Here is a 20,545-nt window from a genome sequence, read left to right on the forward strand (position 1 = left end):
TAAATAGGACTTGACGTGAGGCGACAGAGGAGACGACAAAAATGCTGCATGTGATGCTTTTCCATCCCAAATGAGATTTTCTGCCCTTTGAAAAGGTGGAGATTGGTAATGATTGATGGAACAAATGTAAAGCGAAGCAGGCTAACACTGTAACAGAGTGGATCCTTTGTGTTTCAGACGTTAAATCATCAATTATCTGAAATGGATGGTTGTGCAGATCTTTTTGTTTTGCTTTTTGTGTCCAAACTGTGGAATTAAAACATTTCTTCAGCACACCCACTCCTCATACACAATACTTTTTGAGCCTTTCTGGCAAAAATAGCATTGATGGCTGTTTTGTGGCAGTGAACATGAAACTGACCAAAGTTTCTAATTTGATGGTAGAAAAAAGCAAACAAACCCCCTCTGGCTTCACGGCCTCAGACCACGACCATGAGCATCCTCACTGTCTGTTTGCTGATGAGTAAGCTCATCCTCTCAGTTACACGCTGCCACACGCCAAAAAAACAAGATGTTTGTGCTTCATAGCTGAACGTCATCTCAGAAATGCGACCACAGGGGTGTTTGTTCAGTCCCATCCAGGGTCGGGGTGTGTGTTTAAGTTCTGCCAAGAAGCGTTTAAGCAGAGTTAACTCCCAACTGTCAGCCTGCTGCAATCAGGCTGCACATCTGGTCAACAGTGAGTGTGTGTGTGTGTGTGTGTGTGTGTGTGTGTGTGTGTGTGTGTGTGTGTGTGTGTTGCACATGAGCCTGTATGCTATGCACTTTTACAGTCAATTGTGTGTGTGTGTGTGTGTGTGTGTGTGTGTGTGTGTGTGTGTGTGTGTGTGTGTGTGTGTGTGTGTGTGTGTGTGTGTGTGTGTGTGTGTGTGTGTGTGTGTGTGTGAGAGACAGACAGAGTGACTCATGCCAGATAAGGGCGTCTGGCCTGCTGAAAGAAAAGCCGGGGTTACTTCAGCCTGCCTGTTGCCCCCGTTATCGCCATGACAACAATCCTCTTGATGAATTCTTGAGATCCCTAACAGCCTGAGGTCATCAACCGAGGTAACAGACCAATAGGATTAGAGGTGAGGGAGAGCAGGGGAGGACGGTCGGAGAGAAATCGCAGAAGTGTTTGGACTAAATTCTCCTTAGAAGACCTGAGCTGAGTGAAAAAGCTCTCGCTGCTTCACTGAACGTCAGAGCTCTGCAGACCTGGGAACAGTGGCACACATAATAATCCTGTTCCCAGTGACAGCCTTATTGGATGAAGCGTGATTATGACACACGGAGAGGAGGGAGGTAATAAGCCCGAGCGAACGGCTTTGATTTTTCACTTTGATGAGGGAGAAGTCATCGCTGAGATGAAAATGAAAACCGTCCAAATGAAAGGAGCAGCTCATCATCCCTGGAAGGGGAAATCTATAAGCCGGTGACAGTTCAAGTGAAAACGAGGCTGAGATGTTGACCGATTGAAGCAGCGTGCCGCTGCCTCGTTGGGCTAATAATGGATTGAAAGTGTTTGAGAAGGAGGGACTCTGTCTCGCTCGGGGACACTGGTGGACTGTAGCCGCTCAGCAGACAGCAGGCTCTGAGCTTCCATGAATGTGTAGGAACTCGCAAGACAGAAGTGAAAGGAACAATGATCAAAATGCTGCCGCAGAGGTCGAGCTGTCGTCCTATCATATCGTAGAAAGGCTTGATCCTACATTTCCCACAATTCAACTCAGGAACATCTTCTTGCTGCACGTCTCCTCCTGCGATTTGTTCACATCTGTCAAACTCCATACCTCCAGTTTATCACACTGCCTTTCTGTTGTCTTTGCAGTATCCAAGCCCAAGCTGAGATTACCCTGATGACATCATAATGACATCATCAGGCTTATTTTCAAAGCTAATCCAGAGCCAGAAAACAACACCAGCTGATGTAAACTAGTAAACTGACGTGTATAAAATTGGTGAAGCGCCCCTTTGATATCCTGACATGAGAAAACTGTGAAGAGTCACAGAGATGAGGACCATCGGTCTACAGTGATTACTGTCAGCCTTCCAGACCGCCGCTATTGGTCCACGCACTAACCATCCACACATGTTTTAATGCATTCAGCACGTGTGTGTATCCTGGACAGATGTGTGTCTCCAGAGCGGTGTTGCCCCCCACCCATTCCCCCCCATCTGTTGCTGTTGTTGCGCAGTGGCTGCCTGTCTAACGTGCCTTCACGGCTCTGGCCTCCCGCCAGCCCTGTGGCTTCCACCCATTGATCTTTTCCAAGAAACATTAGTGGCGAGCAGGCCGGATATCGAGGAGGAGGACGTGTGGGTGCGCAGAAGAGAGGGTCAATTCACTGAGTCCCTTTTTGGCTTCGCTGTTGAGATGTGGGACGTGCAGAAACCTTTAGAGCGTATGAGTCAAGAAAAGACTTTTTTCTGAGTTCTGACTCATTATTTCATATATTCAGAGTTTATAACTGTGAAGGAAGATCTTCATCAACAGAGTATTAAACGGAGAACTGAAGTTCTTGAAAGTGGGAACCAGCTCGCGCCTCCCGTCGGGCAGCAGAGAGCCGCTGCTGTTGTCATCTTGGCTGTAAACATGTTGTTATTCTCTTGGTGTAAGCAATGGAAAGTATTCACATTCCTCAGGCTGAGCGAGCACATTAGCTCCGACAGCTGCAGCGATGCGTCAGCACTGATTGGAAAGCTCGGGGTTGCTAACCACAAGCATCGCCCAAAACAAGTGCAAGTATTTAACCTACTTTTGTGGCTTAGTTGGACTTCAGGACTGGATTTGTTAGTATCAGACTGAAAGCTATAAATGATATGATAGGGCTCACTCCCCTTCAGTGCTACAGGCTTCAGGTTTGGTTTTAGTCGCACAGATTTTGTCATAACCATCTTTGACATTTCTGACGCAGATAAATGGGATTTCATTTGTGGTGCTTACAGCGTTTTCCTTGGAGCTGCTTTCTGCCAAAGAAATATTCTCTATGAAGATTGTTGCCTGCGTTTTCTGCAGGTTACTCACAGTAACAGAGACGCTGTTCCTGGAAAGACTTTTTCATTTTTCAAAGACCACAGAAGATACTCATTTCACTTTACGCATGTTACCATTGCACTGGGATGGAGCCAAATATCTCAGAACCTGGCCACATCAAACCGAAATTCGATACCAGCAGAGATCAGAACATTTGGATGAACCGACACTTTACAGCGGTAAAGAAGAAGTGCTGGAGAAAAACAGGAAGCCTCACACTGTTGAATTCTGCTAAAACCTTCCTTTTGTTTGTGCCTCTTTTTAATGAGTAAATCAATCGGGCACGGACCAGTTCTGTTCAGTGAAGCAGCCAACCTGCATAAAGTCGCATGCAAACTAATTTTCCCTATCACGCGTTGAAGGTGCGCTCCAGTTCAGCAAAGAAACAGATCAGATTAAGCAGACGCAGCGTCCAATATGAAAGAGTGGAAGTCCTCCTCCGCAAACAGGATGAGTGTGTCTGCTGTTTATCACAGCAAAAGAGGAGAGGTGTGTGTTTGTGAGTCAGGACTCATAACACGTCTGAGTGTCTTCCAGGACAGATTGTTGGCTTTGGGGTGGGTGCAGGATGAGACTGGTCCAGGAGTCCATATGTTGTGACAGCGCAGATCAAAAAGATGAAAGTCAGCGTGGCGCTGCAGAGACAGATGGACACGGTGACACGTTCACAGGCAGGCCGGCGCCTGGCTGCAGATCAAGACCGTCAGAAGCTGAAGGGAAGGCGTGAGTGCTGCTGTGCGTCTCTGTGTGTGTGGAAGGCTGCACTGCATGGCCAAAAGTATGTGGACGACAACAATCAGAGTTTAACAAACATTTTCAGGCACAGTTTAGTTCCAGTTTAAAGGACTAGTTCAGCTTTTGGATAATCACCCAGGAAACTGTCTTGACTTAAATTTCTGTACAAATTGAACAAATGAGATTCAAGCTTAGCCTCACGCTGAGTGCACAGACATGACCGCTGTCAGCAAGAAAGCAAACAAACGCGTTTCCCAGAACGAAGCTCTTCCTTTAATACTCAGCAGCTCTTAGTGTGGCTGCAGTTCAGCCGTACACCTGCACCTGCACCTGGCTTCACATCACATCATCACAGATAACTGGCCGAAGGTTCACACAAATAACGTGTTCATGGAGGATCCCATCACTCATCACAAGAAGCTGATCGAACATGTTTTCTTGATGCAGCAGCAGCATGTCGTCATATTCTCGTCTGCGTCCACCTTTGTGTCCCACAAAGAAGTGATTTTCTGATGTTGGTGTGGAGGAACCTGAGCCGCCCTCATGGACCCTGATCCAACAACTGCAGGGTGATTCCTGAATGCTCTTTGGGCTGAATGGGAGGAACTGGCTGCACTGGGCTCTGAACCCTCGTGGAGAGCCTTCTTGGAGCAGGTGAGGCTGTTGCAGCAGCACATTACCGGCCACGGCTCCACACATGGGTGTAATTTTCAGGTGTCCACACACTCTCGTCCACGCAGTGTGTGTCTGCTCCTCTCTTTTTGTAACGCGAGCCGACCCGTGGCGGCGCTCAGAGACTCGCTGTCCCTTCGCGGCCGACCTGAGCGGAGACAGAGGCAGAAAGAGAGGGTGGCGGGGTCAGGAAAAGGCAAATGGAGGGAAAGCGAGAGCGAGGCTCTGGAGGGGTTTGAATTCCCCACAATCAGAGTGACCGATCGTTACAGTCTCTCCTTCTTCTTTGGTTTCATTTTGCACTTTGGCTTTGTGTGAAGTCAGTCGACTTGTTTCCTTCTCAAAGTTTTAACCGTGTTTTTGGTGGAAGCCTGAGGAACGGGGGGGGGGGGGGCGGGTGACCCTCTGTTTTTCTGTTTAACTTTGTTTTTGGGCTTTTTTTGGTAACTTTGTCCACTTGGCAGCTTGATGTTTAATGTCTTTTTAAGGCGTTTTTTGTGTGTGTGTGTGCGTGTGTGTGTGTGTGTGTGTGTGTGTGTGTGTGTGTGTGTGTGTGTGTGTGTGTGCGTGTGCGTGTGCGTGCGTGTCCACTTCACCTCACGGGTCTTTTGCCTCCTTTGATGGGGACGTCACGCTGAGGCCGCCATCTTGTTTTCTGTTGTTTTGATGACATCATCTGCTCCTCGTGACCTGAAGCGTCCTGAAACCACTTCAGCTGCTTTTTGTTTGAGTATTTTTATGTGTTTGTTTTCTCTTTGGGAGATTTTAATCATAGCTCATTTTCCTACCTTCCCACATGGCAGATAGCACTTGCAGCTCGCGCGCACTCACACACTCACACACTCACACACTCACACACTCACACACACACACACACACACACACACACACACACACACACACACAGCCTCTGTCTCGTCCTGTGGTCTGATTGCGGCCGGGTCCTCTGGTCAAACAGTCGCAGTACTGTAGCCGCTCTGTTCGTGGCCTCGCTGTTATGTGATCGCTATGAAGGCTCGCCATTGTGTGACCGAAAACCATTTTTGTCGTCGCTCAGCCGCTCAGAACCGGTTTGGGCCAGAGTTCGAGCTCAGAGGAGAAAGAAAAATGCCAGTGTGCCCTCATCGTTTCTGTCATGTCCTGCGTCTGTCTGACTGCAAAGCGCTGCTGCTTTGAGGCTTTGTTGTGCTCTGCTTTCTTCCCTCTTTTATCAACAATATAGTGGGTTTTTTTGTTTATTTGTTTGTTTGTTTTTGTTCCTCCAAACAGACAAAGATGTCAGAAAAAAACACAAAAAAAGCTTTTTATTTTGTTGCATGCTGAAATACAGATAGTACTTCTGCCTGTATAACTATGAATTGCACCTTATTGGAGGGATGTACTTTTATTTTTGTTTGTTTCTTTATGAGTACATAAATATATATATGGGGGATGTATCTGTTTATTTGTAAAAGATGTAACGCTTAGCTAGTCAGGCAACGTGATGTACGTTAAACAGGGTTATATTTTGCTTTTTATCGCCGGGTCTCATCATAACTGATTCAGTCAGTGATGTTTGCTGTGGCACGGCTTCATTAACCAGCATCAGACAAGAAGCCCGAGACTGAACGTGCAAAGCTTGGAGCTTCACATTAAGTCATGCTTTTAATTTCTCCAAAAATGACAGACCTGCTAATTAAAACCCAGGAAGTCTGATGGAAAGAAATATGGAGGACAAAACCACAGAAACGTGTTGATCCAGACGAAAAGCTGATGTAATTAAGACAGTTGTGACAGTCGGGCTAATTGCTGCTGCTTAGTGAAGCCTTATCCACACACACACACACACACACACACACACACACACACACTGCCTGCCCACACACAGTGACCACTAGGAGGCATCCTGCTTGTCCTGTCACATACCACACAAACACTTCCTCCGCCTTCCGTCCATCTTGTCCTTGAAAAAGGACAAATGACTAACTGACAAAACACACCATATTGCTTAGACACACACACACACACACACACACACACACACACACTTCGACAGCACTGCCTCAGCAGATGACTGGCACTCGGCGTGGTGCTGCCACCCGGTCTCCTGTCCCCGGGGCAGAGTGCTGTCTGCAGCCAATTAACCACCAGGGCCGGTTGCCAGGTCCATATCCATCTAATCCTCTCCACCCTCCTGCTACCATGCCAGATTTGGCCTCCACTCTTTACCCGCCTTTGTTGTGTTAAAAAAAAAATAAAATAGGGTTTACACTGAGAGAGATAATGAAAGTAGGTTAGATGACTCGGTTTGGGTGTTTTTTTTTTTTTATTGGATAATATCCCGGTGAAAGCGAGCGGTTGCAGCACTTTGTCTGTGCTTTGTCAGTTGACCTAAATGAGATTGCGGCTTAGTAGAAAGTGGTCGGGTCCATCTTTATCCACAGCTGCACACTCTAACATTCACACAGTCGTACCTGAACAGCTTCCAGACGCCTTCTGAAGTGACGACGCAAAGCAGTCGCTCCTTTTCAAGCATTTCTAACATGTTTGCAGAAGCTGTCAGGAAAAAAATCATGTTTTTCCTTTCATTTTTTACACTGTGGCTACATATGAGTGTACCCTGTTCCATATTGTGACATTGTACAATAACACAAGCCGAATCCCCCCCCACCCCATCCCCCCGTCCCCCCGTCCCCCCGTCCCCCCGTCCCCCCGTCCCCATGCACTGATGATGATTGTATATGGTCGCATAGTTTTATTTTTTATATCATTGTTGGGGCTTCAATTTGTTTCTGGGGTCATTTATTATTTTGTGCTATTATTTTGAAATGGTTTGATGGTCTCTGTAATCGATGTGCGGGAGAGTGTGTGTTTGTGTGAGCGAGTGTGTATGTGCTGTAGCTTACTGTGTGTGTGTGTGTGTGTGTGTGTGTGTGTGTGTGTGTGTGTGTGTGTGTGTGTGTGTGTGTGTGTGTGTGTGTGTGTGTGTGTGTGTGAGAGAGATTGGGTGTGTTGTTTAGTGGCTCGGCGTTCAGCTCCCAGTGCACATCAGCCCTTCGCCTGTGTTCATCATTGTGCCAGTGTGTTCAGGTGTTCCCTCGCCTCTACATCCATTCATCCAAATGAAAGAGGGAGAACAGGAGATGAAGAGGAGGAGGAGGAAGAGGAGGCAGAGGGCTTTTTCCCTCGGGGAAAAAAACAAATGAGAAAAGATACTTTTGAAAAAAGGATATTTTTCTCCTCTGCGGGTCACAAAGAAGAGTGTACATTTCTAAGTTAATTGAAAACGATGAATAAAAAACTCATGTGTTCTCTATATGAATGGCTGTATGTTAACCATGAACAAAAAGTAATGAGTTCTATGACAAAGACATATAATAAATTAATTTTAAAATTTTACCAGCGTTCCTGTTCCTGCTGAGGTGTGTGTGTGTGTGTGTGTGTGTGTGTGTGTGTGTGTGTGTGTGTGTGTGTGTGTGTGTGTGTGTGTGTGCAGATGTCCTGCAGTGCTGTTACATTGCAGAGATTTGCATCATCTGGTGCTCATCTCACTAGAGGGCAGCACTGCAGCACACATCATTACGGCTCATTAGGACGCATCAGTGCGCACGCTCCACTTTGCTTTAGATTATTGAACCAGAAGACTTTTAATGTTCAAAACTCCTGGAAAGGGAAATGTTTTACAACACTAATGCTGTTCTTCCAACCACAAAACACAACTGTAGATTATGAATTCAGAGGGAGCAGTTGTGCTGTCAGGCCTTGCTGATTGCTGAAGTTTAATCCAACATTGCAGGATTGAGCATGTGTTACCACTTTCAGGAAACTTGGCCCAGATTAGTAGTGTCTAAGCAGGACATCCAGTTGTGGCAGGATTAACCTGTTACATGGCCCTCAGGCTAAAAGGTGTAGTTTGACTCCTTCTGACGCCCACATAGTTGCTGATTAGTTTATGTACCATGTTATTACCAAGTTCCCAGCTCTCCTATGCTCAAATAAACAAATGGGCCCCTGAGTTTGTGAGCTAGTTTGAGACAATTTGATTAAACAACCATATGGTACATATTCATTTTAAGAAATATGCACCATATAAGCAAAATGTAATCAAAAATCATGACTGGGGCCTCTAGAAGGCACGATGTAAAGTATAGTATAATTAGCAATTGTTGAACTTTTTTGGAAATGTGTTTAGAGTATTTGCTTTGTTACAAACACGTCTCCGGTAAATATGAAGCTGCAGTCAGCGAGGCTAGCTTAGCCAAGCACAAAGACTGGAAACAGGGAAACCGCTAGCCGAGCTCTGTCAACTAAACCAAGTGTACAACGTTGTGCTCTTGCATGAACAATGTGCTGTTTCTACTTTTTTTTAGCTTTAGAGGTCTTGTCTATGTTAATTATTCCTTGGAGTGCTACAAATTCCCTTTTACGTGCAGTGAACCTGGGCTTTTCGTGGTCTCCGGGGGGTGCGGGGATCTCGTTTCCCACCTTGCCTGGTTGGTGATGCAGCCTTGCCTCTAGTTACTGATATTAAGTTGTAAAAAATAAGCCGAGGTGTCTCTAAACCTGTAATGTGGTCCAGGGACGCATCTGTACCAAAATTCTAACTACAACCATATGGTGCGGAATAACTGAGTAAACTGTTTCTGTGGATGTGACCGTTAACCAAAATACTGTGGAATCTAAAAACATAATAAAAAAATGAAATGACACATTCACTGAAATATCCACGTCAAAGTTGAACTGCAGCGCTCCATCTCTCCAAACAAAATGGACAAAAGAAGTGCAATTTGAGGACATGACACCACCATCCAGCCGGGAGGAGGGAGCGCCTTCATGTCCAAGCATCCAGTTAATGTCGAGCTTACGTGCCAGATCAGCCACAGTGGAGCGGGCGTAACAGCTCCCTGCCCAGTCGCACAGACCGAGGAATGCACCGCCGTTGTTTTTGTGGAGACAATGAGGCACGAAAGAAAAGGCCTTGAAATATCTGAAGACACTCTCACATGGAGGGAACGCAGGCAGCTGCATGCACCATACAGCCATGAAATATACATGGTGAGGCAGGCAGTGAGGGGCATGAATATGCACACTGGCAGAAACAGATGTGATTATTACTGCTGCGTGTCGATGGTGAAAAAACACAGCAGACACCATGTCATAGATAAACTGCTGTGGTTTTGCTGAGGATAGTGATGTTATTGACCTCTCAGTTGATGCTCATGTTTCCCAGAGCTCCATAATTCTGATAACCCCCACGAACAACGAGGTCATGGTTTCACGCTGTGGTCCATGACAAATCCTGGAAAAAGCACCAATGGCCAAATTTCCATGAATGTTGCTGTGGATATCCGTGCTTCCCTGAGGCTGAATCCTCATGTTTTCGGTCTCTGCCTCAGCCTTCCCTCTAACGCAACCATCAGGCCAAATGTTTGACTTGTGGACAATAAATAATGGACTGAAGGACTCTTACAGATAAATGATTGTCTGTTACAGTCAAGGCCTTCTGAACGAGTTCGCACATTGCTGGTTGAGCCTGTCATCGAGCCTGACGTGCTCCTGCACCAGTACAGATGCATTTAACATCAACCACCAATGACTGGTTTGCAGAGCTGAAGGGGGAGCAACCGTAGCAATGGATACAGAAAGTATGGCGAAGTCTGTGTCGTCATGAGCTCGCTACAGTGTTTGTGTAATTACTCTCACTGCCAGAAGGGGGAGACAAAGGTTCCACACTGCAGGTTCCACCCTCAAAGATGAGCCTAACGCGGCCATCCAAAGCATACCCAAAATACACTGATGGCTGTTCTTCAACCATTTGGAGTGCATGCATGGTTTCGGCCTCTTGTGAAAGGTGACAGTCTGAACCTTTATCCTCAGAAGTCACAATCACTGGAAGTGCTGCTGGCATTTAGTAATCGAAGTTTGAACGCACTGAAGTAGAAGCAGAAATATTGCGAATAGATGCCTGCAGACGATTTGAAACACAATGGGACCACAGCACAAAGTTCATCAAGTCAGTCATCTACAAAATCGGCTGTGATTGGCTGTGAATGTAGAAGGCGAACCTTCGTCCATCTCAGATTTTTATTGGCTCTGGCAGCTCGGCTTTGTGTGGCTGATTGGTCGAGTGAGGTGTCATTTGAAACCGTCTCCACAGAGTAACGCCCGTCTGTCTACATTTCCAGAAGTTGTAACAGGAAAAACACAAGCAAGCGGAAGACCAGCACATCACCTGTTAATGTGAAAGGAGGAAGCATCTTTCTGTGGATTATTATCATGTTTTGGACTAAATAGTTTCACTACAGTGGATCATCTGGACCTTTGTTGATGTTCCCAGACTCCTTTGCTCTGTGGATCACTGAGACCTCACTGGTGAGTTGCCTCTGGTTGTTTGTCTGCTGTCAGTGTTTATTGTTCCTCCTGTTGTGATTGTATCTTGAAATGGTTCATACCAATCGATTCACATGAATCTTGGCTCTCTAAGAGTGTAATACTAGTACAAACATTAATGTAGTGTCAGTGTCACTAGATGGGAAGAAAAATAAACACTCGTGTGCTGCTGGGCCATCGGAACGTTAAGGCCTTTAAAGGATGAAACTGATCCTGTTGGATTCACGGCCTTTTACACTTTGTTTGTTCCACAACGAGCCCTCAAATAAGTATGTAGACCACCCCCCCCACTTTCAAATTGTTGACCAGGGCTGAATTAGCTACCCTGTGTGTGTGTGCCCTGCTCTCTCACACACACACATACACACACACACACACACACACACACACACACACACACACACACACACACACACACACACACACACACACACACACACACACACACACGATCCCCTAGCCCACTTTGCCCAGTTGCAGGAGCTGTCTAGTGTTTCTCCACCAGAAGACTCTTTTGTCCCAGACTGGCTGTATGACAGTGAGTTTGGGGTTAGTTGAGTAAACCCAAACATGCTTCATGTAAACAGAATATCAAGTGTAATGTTGCCAATATTAAATTAGATTTTTTACTCAGGGCCTCAAATTTGGGTGAAAATGCAAAGCAATTTCATTTTGTGCTTCTGTGGTGCATATTACTGAACAAATGTAGAATTAATGACATCACCACAGAGTAACTGCCACACGGACAAAGATCTGAGGCAGCTGCTTGATCCTCCAGCTGTTATCTAACCTGACTCGTGACCTTTTCTCTGCAGCCACACGGAGCAGCTTCACAGCTAGATTACTCGAAAAGGTCCTCCGATAGCAAAGCATGTTTTTGTCCTTTCCAGCATTCTTGTGTTATGTTTGGACAAAGTTCAATAAAGTCAATAGACATTAATACAAAAACAAGTGACAGAAAACATCATGAATTACAATATGTCAAATCATATAGTGACATTAGAAAGGAGGCAAAGGAATTTGTATGCACCGTTCAGCGTAAAGCCTTCAAAGCGCACCAGATGCTTTATTGATCGCCACGGGAATATTACAGGGATATAAAGAACAGTGAACTTCTGCTTCTTCAAGCTGCTACAATAAATATTTTATCATGTGTTAGATGAAAGGGGTCACTCACAGATGAACCCACAGAGAACCATTCAGCAACTCTGCAGCTCTTTTAGCTGGATGAGGCATTTTAGCATATTTCAGCTCACTGTTTTGGTTTTCCGGTCCATATTTTCACTCTTTTGATTCATTCTCACGGCTCTCATTTCCAACTTCTTTCTTTCTAATGTTCTAATAACTCACTGCACAGAGTTAGCCCCTGATGTCAGCATTTAGCAGCTAATGACCAGTTACAGTAGTGGAGACCAAAAACAAAGAAGAGTAAATATTGTGGTGGCCAGAAACACGACAACAAACAAATGCTAATGTTGCTCCTGTTGGGTGTGGCAAGTGATTGCTAACAAGTTAGCATATATCAACTTCTGTTCTTCTAAATTCATAGAATAACTTAAAAAGACAGTTAATGCTCCTGAAAATTAAATGTTTCTCCTCCTTTAGAAATTCTACATACATTTCTGATTGTTTCTCTCAATACATCCTCTTTACACCCTGAATGAATAAAGCAGGTTAAATGGGTCATTAAGTCTGCACGAGACTGATTTAACATTCAGCTTTCATCCAGTTCTGCTGTATTATAGAACACAGCATTAATAGTAAACAGTATAATAATTATGACGACTGTTAGTGCTGAATATGACCCAGTCTCCTTCTGATTTAAGTTTTGGTATATGATCAGAGGTATCGTGCTTTTTACCTCCTGTTGCAGCAAGTTTCAGGGAACAGCAACGCCACTATTACATTCTCTTTTAACAGACCCTGCTTGCGTGGCGTGTCATGAGGTGTGTGCTGCTGTATAAATCTAAGTTGCATTACCTTCTTTAAATCTCACGAGGCTCTGTAGTTTTAAAAGCTCCATCAGAGCTCTATCTCACAGAGCGCTGACAGACATCCTCATCAGTCCAAAGCCGTAATCCACCGTGCAGCATTCAGCAGGGCTGCTTTGTGTGCTGGGACTTAGCGCTCCTCTCAGGGGAAGACTGACGGCAAGCTCCTTCACAGGTGTCATTTGCATAATAGCAGAAGGTAACGGAAGTGCGTTATTAAAACTGATATTTGAGTGGTAATTTACAGAGATTGTTACAGTCAACATACAGACAGTCAGTCAGGGCTCATTTTCACGCCAGTTCTGCTCTCCGCCATGTGAAAATGTAAATATCTATTCATGCACATTTAGGCGCCCCGATGTTTTTTACAAAAGATTAAAAAGCTAAATTTGTCAGTCAAAAAGAAAACAATGAACAATGTTCATAAACATGATTTCCACTGATGTCCTTATAAGCTTCGGATGACTTTTGACCTCTTGCATGTTTATTCAGCAGTTCGCGTCTGGTACATCGGTTTCCAGTCAGCAGCAATCCATAAAATGAATCCCATCACCTTGAAACATCCTCTTTGTGTTTCCTAATTGCTGATGACTTACATTGCTATCTCAGCAGCTAATGACCATTTAATTAAAAAGCTTCTCTCCAAATTTATGGTAACCAAGCAATGTATGGGGAACCGGGACAGAAAATTGAATGTGCTGTTCTGCAAAATTCAATTAAAAAGGAGGAAATGGCTCCAAAATGGAGACAGAAACAGTATTTTCTCTGCAGGACAGATGATGAACTGTGTGGTAGATCGGAGAGGCGCAGCATGTAACATTTTTGCCACGTTGTACATTGTAAAATGTTATTTGCTATAATGCAGCAACACAATATCTGAGAGGACATTGTGACAGTTTGCTGTGATTCTGTCTGCAGCACCAAATGTGGTCATAATCACAAAAATGACTTTCTTTAAACTAAAGAATACAGTTAGCAATGTGAAAGTGTCATGGTTCCAAACTTTTGCTTTGAGTTATTTATTTTTTAGACTAGAATTAAAAAAAGGATTTTGAACTGTCTTTCCTCCTGGATACCAAATAGAAACCAGCTTCATTTTCAACTCAGCACAGTTGAAATGTCACCAAGATGCTCAGTAAAGCGCTTGCATTCATACTAATTAGTCTAAAACTGACTAGAATGTGACACCCAAAGGCACAGTTGTTGTGTGATGAATGCACTTTTGTTATAATTATGGCAGCTTCTTCCAGCTGTGTCGTACTCTTACTTCTTTCCTCTTGCTCGTCTTCGGTCGTGTGTCTTTGGGAAAGTCATTTTTACTGGCTGTCACAGTGTGGAGGTGCTACTGCAGGCAAAGCAGGAAGAAGCAGTTCTTTGCTTCTATTTGTTCAGGGGTTCCTTCATGAAATATCTTTTGCAGCTTTCTGTTGTCATTCAAGGCTTTAACATGTTCTGAACATGTGCTTCACGAACACTGTTGGATGATAAAACATTACTCAGTAACACATGACAGTGACTGCTTTTCATGGTTTGAGTAATGTCTAATAATGCAATGGATTACATTTTGAGAGGATTTTGAGGTTGAGCGGATCTCTACCGATGCCCATCTCCTCCTGTCCACATGTCAGCGCCTTTGGGAAAGACACTGAACCCTGGGTTGCTCCCCATCGGCCTGATTGCCAGCCCCTGGCCCGGAAAGATGGAGAGGGATGCATCAGGGACGTCATCCAGCGTAAAAAGCATCTGCCAAATCAAATATACGGATCTCCACGCTGGGTTGCATGACGTGTGGTCTAGCTGATCCGCTGTGGTGAAGCCCAGTGGGGAGCTTGGACGTCTGGGGAGTCAGACTGTTTGCTGTCTGATCACAGAGTCGATCAGTTTGTCTGAGCTCTTCTGTGACAGACCAGACTGGGAGGTGTTGACACAGGCTGGAGGTCAGTGTGAGAAAGTGGGTGAGAACTCTCCTTTACTCACCTCTTGTCCCTCACATGTTCGTCTCACACTGTTTTTCCTCCATGTGGTTGTTTTGCTCAGACTCAGCATTGCTAAAGCACATGATGAACACACAGCCGAGTTAGTTTCACCTTTCTCATGTTGCAGGTTTGAATATCGTTGGTCCTTTTGTTCAGACTTAGATGGAGGATAATTTTTTTGGGAGGGGGCCACCCACCATGTCCTGGTTTTATGGTATTGGTGATGTCATGGATGACATCACTGGGCCAAACCAAGTCAAGGGTTTTCCTTTCTGTTGGAAGTTTCTTTTGTTTGTTTGTTTGTTTGTTTGTTTGTTTGTTTGTTTGTTTGTTTGTTTGATGCTTTCTAAAGTGTGTGTTTGGATTACTCACATACCATCTTTGGTGTGGCACTGGCTGAAACAGGCTAGGTGTGAACTGGAAAGCCTGCAGTCAGGTGGTGTGTTTCCTCCTGAGAGGTGGAGGTGAGGCCATGCTGTTCCAAACGTGTGGCTTTTGTTTGATTTGGTATGAGAGGAGAAAGCTAGCATCCATTAAATGAGGAAGAATATTCTCCTTGCACTGCCAAAGTTGCCTCATTTTCATATCCTCGTGGCTCATAGTTTGTGTGAGCTTGCAGTCAGGAATCACCTGGTTTCATTCAGAGTTTGTGTGTGAACCATGCAGCTGTCGATGGCATGCAAACACACACACCAGATGCAGACACCTTGTTCATCTCGGCTTCTATTTCCTGATGATTACAGAACGTAATGTAATTGCTTTGTCAGTGAGTAACTAGTAATAGTAAAGTCATTTTCCCAGTAATGTTAATGAATTGTGGAAAGCTGATTTTGCACATTGCTGCATGATAAAAATGTGCCACCCTCAATTCTTAACATGACACCAGCAAAACATAGCAGGCATTAACAGGATAAAATGCCAGGTTGTAATTTGCTCTGCATTTTGATGAGTGTCTTGCTGTGTTGGTCCATTGAGCACACAAGTGGGATCTGAGTGCAGCAGCTTCTGTGCAAACAGTCAGAATTTAATAAAATGATTTGGATTGAATAAAACCGAGACTGATTATTTACTCTCATGCTCTCACTTGTGGCTGCAGGTATCTAAATTCTCAAAAGCGTAATAAGCACAGTGCTTGCCGGCCTTGTGACAAACAGCATTCAGTATTTGTATTTGTAATCATGGAGTCAACAGTTAAACAAATGCAAAACGTGCTTTTGTGCCATATTAATGATCTTCTCAGCATTTCTTCACTGGAACTGGAAAAGCAAATCATTTCTCACCATTGCATCTTCGTCGACCTCATTTTTTAAAGTTAAGTTCAGCTCAAATTTCTCACACTGCTGGTTAATCCCGCACTGCAATCCCATATATGTCTCTAGAAGGTATTCACTTCCACATTCATCCCTTTGAATAATGACTTCTAATACATGCCACACAGCTGTCAGTGGATCTTTGCCTTTCCACTTACTGCATAGCACGTTGCCAGATAAACTGGTTTTGTTGGTGGTTCCCTCCTTCATGCAGTGCCTCTCCTGCACATCTCCAACGTTTACCTTGATATTCAGCAGAAATGACACAGAAATGAAAGAAAAACTGTGCTGGTGCGAGCCAGAGGCCCTGTGTGTCAGCATTAATGATAATAACTCACATAAACCTCCTGCAGACGGAAAACTCTGGATAGCTGCTGCAGAGCTGGATGGCAGAGATTATAGAAGGCCTCAGGCTGAATGGATGGGTATTGCTCCTGTATTGCATGGCTGTGTGTGTGTGTGTGTGTGTGTGTGTGTGTGTGTGTGTGTGTGTGTGTGTGTGTGTGTGTGTGTGTGTGTGTGTGTGTGTGTGTGTGTGTGTGTGTGTGTGTGTGTGTGTGTGAGTAAAGCTGCTCGGGGTGGGGTCAGGCTAACTAGGGCGAACCACTCTGTAATTTGCAAACAAAAAATGGAGCCAGACAGCCCGTCATTTTGTGTGTGTGGATGTGTGAGTTAGTGTGTGCATGACTAAATGAGTACCTGCAGGCTTGTTTGTGTGTGTGTGTGTGTGTGTGTGTGTGTGTGTGTGTGTGTGTGTGTGCGTGTGTGTGTGTGTGTGTCAGTGTTGTGGGTGCTTCGGCTTGGTGACAGCCTCAGCAGGACATTCGGGCAGCGTGGTGGCTGTGGCTGGCTGGCTGGCTGGCTGGCTGGCTGGCTGGCTGTTGTCCTGCACCACAGCCAGAGCAGACTGAGTTCCTCCAAGCCAGGAGATGAAGCAGGAGGTCAGACAGGCTGACTAATGGTCGTTGAAGCAAAGCTGATCTGGATGAGCTCACAAGTCCCTCATTTGAAGGAAACTTTGAATGTACAAAGACATGTTGCATCTGAGGGCACTGTGAGCTCATCTCTGTAAAATGTTGACTGTCGGCTCGTCTGTAAGAGCAATGAACAGAAATGCTCAAATTGTTTGCTATCATCTTTATGAGAGCCTGCTGTGTTTAGCCACGTTAGCGGCATGACTGTTTAGAAATATCAGTCTGTTGGTCAGTGGTCCATTCCTCTGGTCCAGACAGAAACATTTCAATGCTTGTTGTACGGATCAGCATGAAATGTGGACATCCTCCAGGGATGCTCTGGTTCCTTTAGCACCACCATGAGGTTCAGGTGAAACATCTTGAAAACTGCCAGAAAATGTCCTTTGGATATTCAAGGTTCCTCGATGATAAATTGTAATGACTTCTGGTGATCCTCCTCCTCTCACCGGGAGGCCAGTGTTCAAATCACATAGTGAAATATCTCAGCATCCACTTGATGGATTGGCACTATATTTTGCACAGACATTCACGGTTTCCAGACATCGTAACCGCCTGACTCCTGATGCCCTGACTTTTACTGTAGCACCTTCAGCAGCAGGTTGACATTTTCCATTTGTATCTAAATATTGTGTGTTTTTAAATGGATTACCATGAAATGTAGTGGCTCCCTCATCAGGACAATATGTCTTTTTGTCCATCACTTCACTGCTTTTTGAGCATATACCTGCAAAACTAATGACACTCCCATCAGACTCAGCTGTGCGTGTTTAGTGCTAATCAGTAATTGTTAGCATGCCAGCACACTACACTAAGATTTCACCTGCTGAACATCAACATGCCGGTTTTATCATTGTGAGAACATTAGCATGCTAACAGTGGCACTCTGCTCAAAGCACCAACGTGCTTACGTACGGCCTCGCAGAGCTGCTGGCATGGCTGCAAACTCTTGGTCTTGCTTTAGTTTGTCACAATAAGAACACATTCAAAAACGTGTCGACTCACAAGGTGCAAATTTCTAGATTTCTGGAATTATCGTTTATGTGGTGAAATAACAGAGATTTAGAAAAATGTGTTGCTTCTGCAGACACAGGCGAACGTAACACCAGTAACGATGTTCCATTCAAATGTAGACAAATGGAGGCTGCTGAGCCATGACAGTGAGCCAGCATGCACAATACCAGGCACCTGAAACAATCAAGGCCTTAAACCTGACACAGATTTGGACAGCTTTTATTAGCTGCCCGGCAGAGCCTGGGATACGCCACAAATTGAACCCATTTTTAACGGATAAACCTGCCGAATTCACGGGAGTCCACCCTCTAATGCAGGAAAAGGCAGCAGTTAAAACAGCAAGACTGAAGTTTCCAGGAGTAGTTGATGAAGAAACGAGGACCAGTCTCTTCATCAGTAGGGCTTTGAGTTTGATCACAGCGCTAACGTTGCCTTACTTTCACATCAGACTCGCCCTCTGCTTCTTCAGTCACTGCTGCTTTTCTGATAGCAATGACCTTCAGGCTAGTTGCCATTTCCAAAGCTGATCGAGATGAGTGACGAGCGTGTGATTGAGAAAGAAGGGGACCGGGGTGGGAATAACCACACACTGCATGTCATGATGATCATTAGCCAGTGGAAAGTCATCTGGGCGTCTACGGTCTGAATTGTGCTTGACGTGAACAAGAACTCGATGGCTTTGCCCCCGTGCTCTAAATAAAATATTCCTCTCCAGCTGTGTGTCCTTATATTCATTTCCACCTTTCACCCCTACAGCAACAGCGCGCTGACAGTTTGCGAGATGTCGGCCACGATCGTAAATTGCCTGGCTGTGACAGACATGAAGCGGAATCCATCGCCTGGAGACCTAGATGGCTTTTCTCCAGCTGAAGCTCACTGGGTTGCCTGACAGAGAAAAGCTGCTTACTGTGGCTTTATGTGAAGCTTTATTTGTAGCTTTTCATACATAGTGTGTGTACGAATGCATTAATGTGTATAAAGCTCTTTGTAAAAGCCTTGTTTTGATTTAATATTCCGTGACTATGATGAAGATACAGTAAAATGACATCACCATAAGTTATGCCCAACCCATTCATAATCACTGCCTAATTTTCACTGACGTTACCGGGGACGTCGTGATGTGCGTATGAACCCGTCACATTTGGAGCACAGTGAAGTCATGCTTGCTTAGCTCAGTGACATCAGCTGTTTAAGTCTTGGTTTACAGTCACTAGCCATGTTTCCATCAAGGTTTTTATATGCATTTTGAAATATCACATTTGAAAAGCTTGATGCAAATGGAAAAATTAGGACAAAATAAGTTAGTTTTTACACTTGCATGAGGTGGACTTTGTCTTTTTCTAAACAGTAAGTTCTGATAAATCACCGATGTGACTGTGACAGAACTGAACTGCATCACATTCACAGATTTACTGTACGCTCAGATTTACTAATTCAACGATTTAAGATAAGGTGAGGAGCTCAGAGTGTAACTGCTGCTTCTTCTCATAGAAATTCACAGTTTGTGGCGATTCGGGCATCTGATCCAGACGCCTCCAGGACGCCTCCCTGTGGAGGCATTCAGGGTACGGCCAACAAGAGGAGACCCGGGGCAGAGCCTGAACATGCTGAAGGAATTATATTTCCCATGTGGCTTGAGAAGCCCCAGGAAAATGACCTCGAGGCTAGATTGTTTCAGCCTTTTGCTGCAGTGAGGCAGAGCTGGACCAGGGACAGAAAGTGAATGGACTGATTTGATGGTCCGTCTCTGAATGTGTTTCTGTGCTCAGCACCTGGATGAGCTTTGTGTGTTGACACTACAGCCTCCATCATCTTCCAATCGAAATATTAAATACTTGCACAAGAGTCAAACGCCCCGAGTCACTGAGCCGCAGATTCACAGCGGACTGTCATCAGAAGACCTCAGGCAGGTAATTTCCACTGGGACTACACCTGACAGACACGGCAGGTTCGTACAGGATGAAGAACGTGAGAGGAGAACATCACGTGAGGGTCTCTCTGTCCTCTTTCAGTGTTTCACAAATGAGACTTTTAATTTGATGAAGCATAATTACCCTCATATGACCCCCCCCCCCCCCCCCCCCCCCTGCAGACTCTGACACAGAAAATGTCTTCAGGTGTTGGCCAGAGAATCAGCTCTTTCCCAGCTCGACAGCGCACACTGTGCAGGGAGCAGATAAGAGCTCTGACCTGGGGCCTGTGTTTAGGAGTCGGCATTTTGCTCTTTTAGCCCAGAGAGAGCATCGGGGCAGATCAGGGCTTGGATCAGAGGAGAAACCTTATCCATCCCCTCCAGGATTGCACCATCAGCTGTCTTCTCTGGCTCAGAAAACCAACCTGAATAAGCCTCTGATAGAAAGATAAATCAGAGCGACGAGGCGTTTTCCTTTTCCAGCTCTACATCTGCCCGAGGAGAAACTTATGTCCTCCAGAAATCCTTAGAATTGTTTTCACTGAAGTTTAAAATGGGATTTTACAGAAATGCCGTCATGCA

At 45.0% G+C, this 20,545-nt stretch overlaps 1 protein-coding gene and 1 long non-coding RNA gene across 3 annotated transcripts in view; both read left to right on the top strand.

The window, feature by feature from the left end:
• LOC139339980 (voltage-dependent calcium channel gamma-2 subunit-like) overlaps window positions 1-20,545 on the top strand; it is a 366,973-nt gene that overhangs the window by 174,059 nt on the left and 172,369 nt on the right. The gene's annotated exons all lie outside the window — the stretch shown is intronic.
• Window positions 7,106-7,798, top strand: LOC139347095 (uncharacterized). Its single transcript, XR_011603303.1, has 2 exons — window positions 7,106-7,344; window positions 7,398-7,798. It is a non-coding gene; the product is annotated as an uncharacterized lncRNA (long non-coding RNA).

The sequence above is a fragment of the Chaetodon trifascialis genome, chromosome 2 (genome assembly GCF_039877785.1).
Source record: "Chaetodon trifascialis isolate fChaTrf1 chromosome 2, fChaTrf1.hap1, whole genome shotgun sequence".
Lineage (NCBI taxonomy): Eukaryota > Metazoa > Chordata > Actinopteri > Chaetodontiformes > Chaetodontidae > Chaetodon > Chaetodon trifascialis.